The sequence below is a fragment of the Hibiscus syriacus genome, unplaced genomic scaffold (assembly GCF_006381635.1).
Source record: "Hibiscus syriacus cultivar Baekdansim isolate YM2019G1 unplaced genomic scaffold, ASM638163v2 tig00110610_pilon, whole genome shotgun sequence".
NCBI classification, from domain to species: Eukaryota; Viridiplantae; Streptophyta; class Magnoliopsida; order Malvales; family Malvaceae; genus Hibiscus; species Hibiscus syriacus.
The window spans coordinates 1,589,225-1,596,594 of NW_024062800.1; the positions used below are offsets into that span (position 1 = coordinate 1,589,225).

At 35.4% G+C, this 7,370-nt stretch overlaps 1 pseudogene; it reads left to right on the plus strand.

Moving 5' to 3' along the window:
- The first annotated feature begins 364 nt into the window (after positions 1-364).
- Positions 365-3,270, plus strand: LOC120135521 (annotated as a pseudogene).
- The last annotated feature ends 4,100 nt before the right edge of the window (positions 3,271-7,370 follow it).

The window sequence follows — 7,370 nt, forward strand, 5'->3', positions numbered from 1 at the left end:
ATAATTTGAAAAAGATATTTTTAATGAAACCTGTCACCTCGAGATGACGAGTTCCACATGAATTATTAAAATATTAAGCTCGAAATATAAAATTATATCTCATGAAACTCGAACTGACGAATTTTTCTTGGATTATAAAAAATATCGTAAATCTTAAATAATTTTTAAGGTGTCCTGTTAGGCCAAATAATTAAAGCGGATGGAAAAAAAAAACAAAGAATAAACTCTTTCTTCCCAAGCCGTTATAACCGGACTGATGAAAAGAATTGACTCATTCTTCTTTCGGAAGTAAAATAATGAGCCAAATTCATATGAAGCCCAGCCCAATAACATCTCATCCTCAGGCACAAATACATTCTCCCTCGCACCCCCTACGCCAGAAGAAACACAAACGAAGCGATCTTCAGAACCAAAAGCAAGAATTAGGGTTCGTGTTCAGAAATGGCGATGGCAGCGCGCTTTAGATCCACTTCCTCGCTCTTTCACAGGCTGTTGAGATCCGATCTTCTCTCTTCTCACGCTCCCAGATCCACTCTTCACCAAACTCTCCTCTGCCCCGAGGTAATTGTCATCTCTCTCATCGCTACCTTCCTCTATTCTGTATTGTATTTTATACCCTAGTTCGATTGCACCTTGTATTTTCTCGCGTGAAATGATCCAAATCTGATTTTCGATATTATTTCCTTTTTGTATGTGAACTTATTTGTCTTTGTTTTTATGCTACTGTTATTGTTTCGTTGTGAGATGAAATGGCGATGTCCAAATTGACTGCTTAGGCTGGATATTGCAGAGCTTTGTTATATTGTCATCGGTATTTTCATCTTTCGTTTCCCGGCAGTGTAGTGGTCGAGCTAAAATTTAAATTGTATACTGTGTGATTTTCCCCTTTTTGTTTCTTACAGCTTTCGAAGAATTATTCCACCGCCTCCCCAAAAAGGACGAGAAAGTTAAGGTACATTGGGGCTTTCTTAACTTAAAAAACTGTTGTTTTCCATGAATTCGTGATAGTTTTGGTTTACATGTTGTAGTTAGCTCATGCTTTTGAACAATTTCATCGCCTCATTTACCTTGGTTGTAAAAGGCACATGGTGGAATTAAGTTAAGTTTATATGCGTTTTAACTCTGTTCTGTTTGTTGTTATTGGCATTTTTAGGTGCCTTTGGCTTTGTTTGGGGGATCTGGAAACTATGCGTCTGCACTGTACCTTGCATCAGTAAAAGGAAATGCTCTGGACAAGGTTGAGTCTGAACTTCTTGACCTTGTTCAGGCATCGAAAAAAAGTCAATTGTTTTCAATTCACCAAGGATCTGTCAGTACCTGCAGAGACACGAGTCAAAGCCATTAATGAAATATGCGGGGAAGCTAAATTTTCAGATGTTACAAAGAACTTTTTGGGTATGGAAACCGGAAATTAGGGTAACAAATTTTTTACCTGAAGTATGTAAATTGTTTAGAGCTGTTGCTGGCTTTCCCGAAGTTCAATTTTGTGTGTGATGATCTGTGAAATTGAGACTAAGGCTACCTTGATCATTCTTTATGAACATAGGTGTCTGATGTCCAATTGAAATGCCAAACATAAGGTGATCAGCGTTCTTGGTATTTCAGGGAATGAGTCTCAAGTAGCTACTTTTTGTATTATAACTGATGCAGGAAATATTGATAGTTATCATTGGCATATAAAGCATATGTTACATGCATGGTTTTAGAGAGTTTTTTAATTGTATGATAGTAATCTACCTAGATGTTGTTATCTAGCTACTCATTTAAGCAGGATATTTAGCTTGACATATTGTGGTTGACCTTTTCCTTTGTTCTAGTTTATTATGTACCGAGTTTCTTTCACTTTGTATTTGGCCAAATCATGCTCCATCTGATCTTGTCAGTATAGTCTATAATATAGAACTATAATATAGAAACCCCCCTTTCACCCATGTTTATGTTTTTATTGCTGTTTTTCCTGCCGTTGAGACTTTTTTTGCCCCTTTAATTTTGTAGTTGTTTTTTATCTAAGAGGTTCTTTCTTATCTATATGTGTTTCTCTTTTCCTTTTTCCTAAATATATGTGTTTCCATATAGTGTTTTTGTGTCTGCTATGATTTGCAAATCATAATAGCTGCAGTTGCTTGTTTTCTTTATGGCCTTCCATCAGGAGTTTGTTCTTTGCATGTTAGCCTGTGCTACAGCTGCACTTGTATTTCGTTATTGTCAATGGCTTTGTATTCCTTATTACTCTTGATTTCTTGTTTTTAAGGATTAAATACTTCTATGATGTTTTTATATATATCCATGGTAGTTATATTGGCTGAGAATGGAAGGCTAAGGCACATAGAAAGCATTGCAAAGAGATTTGTGGAGTTGACCATGGCTCATAGGGGAGAAGTTAAAGCAATTGTCACAAGTGTTATTGTAAGTGTACTATTTAAGTTTAGTTATCTGTTTCATCACCATTTCAAGGAAATGTGTTAAATCTGAAATTTCAATATATCCTCTTTATCTCCCTTTGAAGGACAAGAATGCAGCTTAACAATGAAAGCAATTAAGTAGATACATGATATTTGGTCTAATTGTCAATTTATATATGTACCGTTAATCTCTTGAGGTCTTTGTGATTGCAAAATTGTTTTTCTTAACCTATAAAAGCCAGATGTTGGTGATATCAAATGTTTACCAGCATCTATCCGGCTGCATCCTAGTGTTAAGGGTATGAAGTTGGAGGTCGTCTTATTCTCATTTGATGCGTCTTTTTTGTACCAGCCCCTTCCCCCTCAGGAGGAAAAAGAACTAAAGGAGACGTTGCAGGAAATAATTGGGCAGGGGAAGCAGGTTAAGTTGGAACAGAAGGTATTTATTCTCGTTTTTACTACCCTGGCCTCCTCTCTTTCGTGAATAGTGCTGTAAATATTATAATGCTGTGATTGTGGCAGATCAACCCTAGTATTCTTGGTGGGCTTGTGGTAGAGTTTGGACAAAAGGTGTTTGACATGTCCATTAAGACAAGGGCACAACAGATGGAGAGGTTCCTGCGTGAGCCTATCAACTTTGGTTCTATCTGAAGGACATTATAATCGTCCATCTGAACAATAATAATTAGTGGTCTTTCTTTCTTTCCGTTACTTTGTCACAACATGGGATGGAATGCGTCCATTCACAGTAAAAGCAACTTTCTCGGCATTGATTGTTTTATATTTGTATGGCGTTTTGCTCGAGAGCTAATCTTGACTCGCCTGTTCAGATTACTGTTTTTGAAGCCAAATTTATAACATGTTTTCAGAAGCTGCGGTGTTAAACTGCTTTATGACTTAATTAATTTGCAGATTATCTTCTTGCTACTTTATGTAGAACCTTTTATGATTCCAACCCATTTTATCTCTTCCTTGTAGTTGGCAGGAGATAACTTATTTTCCTATTGCTTTGCTGCAAGTAGGGTTGCACATAATTCGGATTTCAATCCGATCCGGATCGGTTTTTATCCGATCCGGTTTTTTCCCATAGAAAAAAACCGGTTTATAAAATAACCGGTTCGGTTTCTAACCGATTTGGAGGGCCGGATATCCTAACCGGTGTAACCGGTTTCGGTTTTAAAAAAACCGGTTATAAAAAAACCGATTTTAATATTCCAGATTACTCATAGGGAATCGATTCCCCCCCAAGGGGGTACCGATTCCTCACTGAATGGTTTGGCTCCGAGATTTTCAGAATGCTCGGAGGGAACCGATTCCCCCATAGGGGTACCGATTCCCCCTATTCAACGGTCGAAATATTTGAATTTTACACTTAGAGAACCGATTCCCTATGAGAGGAAACTGATTCCCTATGAGAGGGTACCGATTCTCCCATGCTCCAAGCATTTTTATTAAATGTTTTCACACTTAAACGGTTATATTATCTTCATTAATTATTATCACTAACGTTCAGAAGTGATTCAAGGTGTATTTAAGCAAGCTTAGAAGCCATTGATTAAAGACAAGAAACATCAAGCAACTAGAATCAAGAGAGAATCAAAGAGAAAGCATCAAACCTCAAGTTCGATAAATTCAAATACTTAATTGAAATACTTAATTAACTCAACATAATTGAAATACTTAAATACTTCAAGTTTGATAAATTCAAATACTTAAAAACTTCCAAGTTCGATAAATTCAAATACTAAAAACTTCAAGTTCGATAATTGAAACAAAGTTTACGATAATTGAAATAAAGTTATAAAATAAACTACATTGCCATCTCTTCTTCATCATCTTCGCCTTCTTCGTTTGGAGGGGATATTCCAAGTTCGACTTTTTCAATGTGTAAGTTGCTTCCAAATCGACATCAATTGCATCTTCTAGGTGGTGATATGTTGCTTACGAGCCGCCCATCCAAATAATCCTTTAAACAAAGCATACTTCCACCGACTCGGGACTTAGTCTTGATCTCCGTTGTGATATAACCCTGCCACTAACAGAAAAAGCGGATTCCGAAGCTACCGTAGAAGCTTGGACGGTTAGTAAATCACGGGCCATGGCGGCTAGAATCGGAAATTGTGCTTCCTTTTCTTTCCACCAAGCCAAAATATCTAAACTTTCAAACTATTCAATGTCATTTTTGATAGAAAATCGCATGACATGTAATTTCCCAACTCGCTACTTGGGGTGGTAGTACTGATCGTTGGATTGGGAATTTACAAGAGTGTTAAAAAGATTCAAATTTTGTACTTGGACGTCTACTAGATGATTCCGTATTCATTCTCATTTGATCATGTATTACACTACTTGATCCGTATTTAGTTAAATAAATTGCAAACATGTCTCGAAAACATTTGTTAAAATAATTTATTTGGTTTTGGACAAAGTTGGGTTCATCATCGGTTAGATTAAAAGCAACGCAATTTGTTCAATTAGTGTTTCAACCCCACCAACATTTAACGTTGGGTTTAAAGCGGCGGCACAAGTAAAAATGGGGGGAATCTCCTTAAAATATTTAAAAGTTTTTCCTTCATTGCAAAGCCAATTTCTTGAAAAACTCGGTTTCAAATTCAAAGTCATTTAGTCGGGTAGCCAACAAAAATATTTGATTAAGAACCAACGGGCTAGTAGGGTAATAAACACCGGATAAAAAGTTGTTGCATTTTTAAAAACCTCAAGCAAATCGGTTATTTTGGCTATAGTTTCCCAACTCGAATCCGGATAAATGTTTGGGACATGACCCCTCTCGAAAAGCCGATCGTGAAATGTTTGCAATGTTTCCCTTTGCCTTAAGGCAATATGCATCATCATCCAAGTTGAGTTCCAACGAGTTGGACAATCCAAATTAGGACCCAAAACTTTTTTATTAACAGACTTACAAAATCGTTTATAATCATTTAGTCTTTTATTGTTGTTACACAGAATCGATTTTATCATTGTTTTAAATTCTAATCTAATTGGCTCAATAACCTCCAAACCGGCTTGCACGGATAAATTAATTATGTGTGCAACGCAACGGGTATGAAAAAATGCACCGTCTAAAATCGGTGAAAGTAATATTTTCAATCTTGGAACCGCGTTTGTATTATTCGATGCATTATCAAAGGATATAGAAAAAACTTTATTTTCTAATTTATAAAGACAAATTACCCATTTTAAAAGAGTAAATAAATTAGCACCGGTATGCGGCTCACCGAATAATTCAAACGCGATTGTTCTTTTCATCATTTGCCAATTATCTTGATCTAACCAATGTGACGTAACGGCTAAAAAAGAATTTCCGGTATTATGAGGGGAACTCCAAACGTCACATGTAAGCGACACACCATAACGGTGTTCTTGGAATCCTAAAATCATTTTTTCCATCGCCGTACGCCACATTTTTATAGTATCTCTTCTAAGGGTAGTACGACTTACTTGAGTATAACGTGGTTGCATTAGTTGTTGAATTGTTGTCGTGAAATCTTCATCATCAAAGTGGTCGAACGGCAATGCTTTTGTAATCACTAACTTTGTAAACGCTTCTCGTAATTTTTCGTTGTCGTAAACAAAAACACCACCTTGCGGTGTAAGATTCGATTGACTAGGATCCGATCTTGAGCGAAGTGCCTTGCATGATTTTGTAAAATGGTTCTTCAACGTTGTGTTTCCTTCCGATGCAAGAAACTTTAGACAAAGTTTACAACGCGCCCTCCTCGAGCCATTTGACATCTCACATAAATCGTAGTGATCCCAAATATCTTTGTTTCGAGTGTGTTCGATCACTCTCACGACTTCAAGGTTTCCCCCGACGGAAGATTCAGCAGTGTTACTCATGATGAACAAAAAATTACAAAACTAAGATTTGAGAGATGTTTAAATGTTGTGTAATAAGATTTGAGAAAGTTGTAATCAACCAAATACATCCCCAACCTATTTATACATGTTTAGGGTGGTAAAATGATAATTTTTTAAAGAAAAAACGGTCACAAACGGCTATATTAACGGCTAGTTTTTTAAACCCAAACCGGTTTTTTTCGGATAAAAACCGGTTTTTTAACCGGTTTTTTTCAGACCGGTTTTTTTAAACCGGTTTTTTATCCGGTAAAAAAACCGGTCTGGGTTTTTTTCTCCAAACCGGTTAAAATAACCGGTTTAAAAAAATCCGATCCGGTTAAAAAAAAAACCGGTTTTTCCCAAATCCGGTTTCGGATATTTTTTCGCAAAATCGGATATTCAGATTTTTTGTGCACCCCTATCTGCAAGGATGGAAGTAGGATTTAGTCCAGGTGGGCAAAGTCTTGCATGAACCTGCTTAGTAAAATATTCTGAAATCAAATTGAATGCCACTGGGCATGAAGATCAAGAAAATGCTTTTCAAATCAAATTTTGGTTGATCCTAGAAATTGTGATGTAATTCTTATTTGCGTGTATAATCCGATAGCATTTTCCATTTACAAAATGAAATTTTAATCAGATTTGAAGTATTGTAGAGCCTACATAAGAAATATTATAATCTAATATAGCGCTTCTTATTTTCTTCAGTTAAGTGGTATGGGCACAGTTCTACTTAAATTTTCCATTCCCTCTAAAAAATGTTCAAAAGTATATAAATTGAAAACAATATGAAAAAATATAAAAAAAAATAAAAACGTGTTATTTGTTGTTATTTTGGTATGTTTAATTTTTTATGTTTTGCAGATTAGACCCCGACATTATTCCATTTGCTTTTTTATATATTTTATTTGTTTGATTATTATTTTTTTCAAAAATATTAAAAAAAATAAAAACGTGTTATTTATTGTTTTTTTATTAGCATATTCCCTTTTCTTTTGTAGTGTCATTTTTAAGGTGACAAGTGTTTCCATTGACATCGATATTTATGTTCTTTGCTATTGTTTATTATTATTATTATTATTATTATTATTATTATTATTATTATTATTA